The sequence below is a fragment of the Arachis ipaensis genome, chromosome B5 (assembly GCF_059453495.1).
Source record: "Arachis ipaensis isolate K30076 ecotype BB chromosome B5, ASM5945349v1, whole genome shotgun sequence".
NCBI lineage: Eukaryota > Viridiplantae > Streptophyta > Magnoliopsida > Fabales > Fabaceae > Arachis > Arachis ipaensis.
Genome location: NC_142440.1, coordinates 97,756,642 through 97,758,050, shown reverse-complemented (window position 1 = coordinate 97,758,050; position 1,409 = coordinate 97,756,642). Strand labels below are relative to the sequence as shown.

At 39.9% G+C, this 1,409-nt stretch overlaps 1 non-coding gene across 1 annotated transcript; it reads right to left on the bottom strand.

The window, feature by feature from the left end:
* Positions 1–625: 625 nt before the first annotated feature.
* On the bottom strand, positions 626–733 carry LOC148565092 (small nucleolar RNA R71). Its single transcript, XR_015885396.1, has one exon. It is a non-coding gene; the product is annotated as a small nucleolar RNA R71 (small nucleolar RNA).
* Positions 734–1,409: the final 676 nt, after the last annotated feature.

The following is a 1,409-nucleotide window of genomic DNA, read 5'->3' as shown; positions in this document are numbered from 1 at the left end:
CCCTCTTTTCTCCCACTCACAAAGGGATCCCTATACTGTGGTATAAAAGATCTCTATTATTATTATTTTTCTGTGCCCTCTTCTTTGTCATATGAGCAGGAGCAAGGACAAGAATATTCTTGTTGAAGCAGATCCAGAACCTGAAAGGACTCTGAAGAGAAAATTAAGAGAAGCTAAATTACAACAATCCAGAGATAACCTTTCAGAAATTTTCGAACAGGAAGAGGAGATGGAAGCCAAAAATAATAATAATGCAAGGAGGATGCTTGGTGACTTTACTGCACCTAATTCCAATTTACATGGAAGAAGCATCTCCATTCCTGCCATTGGAGCAAACAACTTTGAGCTGAAACCTCAATTAGTTTCTCTGATGCAGCAGAACTGCAAGTTTCATGGACTTCCATCTAAAGATCCTTTTCAGTTCTTAACTGAATTCTTGCAGATATGTGATACTGTTAAGACTAATGGAGTAGATCCTGAAGTCTACAGGCTCATACTTTTCCCTTTTGCTGTAAGAGACAGAGCTAGAATATGGTTGGACTCTCAACCTAAAGATAGCCTGAACTCTTGGGATAAGCTGGTCAAGGCTTTCTTAGCCAAGTTCTTTCCTCCTCAAAAGCTGAGCAAGCTTAGAGTGGATGTTCAAACCTTCAGACAGAAAGAAGGTGAATCCCTCTATGAAGCTTGGGAGAGATACAAAGGACTGACCAAAAAGTGTCCTTCTGACATGCTTTCAGAATGGACCATCCTGGATATATTCTATGATGGTTTATCTGAGTTATCAAAGATGTCATTGGATACTTCTGCAGGTGGATCCATTCACCTAAAGAAAATGCCTGCAGAAGCTCAAGAACTCATTGACATGGTTGCTAATAACCAGTTCATGTATACTTCTGAGAGGAATCCTGTGAATAATGGGACGCCTATGAAGAAGGGAGTTCTTGAGGTTGATACTCTGAATGCCATATTGGCTCAGAACAAAATATTGATTCAGCAAGTCAATATGATTTCTCAGAGTCTGAATGGAATGCAAGCTGCATCCAACAGTACTCAAGAGGCTTCTCCTGAAGAAGAAGCTTATGATCCTGAGAACCCTGCAATAGCAGAGGTGAATTACTTAGGTGAACCTTATGGAAACACCTATAACTCATCATGGAGAAATCATCCAAATTTCTCATGGAAGGATCAAAAGCCTCAACAAGGCTTTAATAATGGTGGAAGAAACAGGTTTAACAATAATAAACCTTTTCCATCATCCACTCAGCAATAGACAGAGAACTCTGAACAAAATACTTCTAATTTGGCAAACTTAGTCTCTGATCTGTCCAAGGCCACTGTGAGTTTCATGAATGAAACAAGGTCCTCCATTAGAAATTTGGAAGCACAAGTGGGCCAGCTGAGTAAGAGGA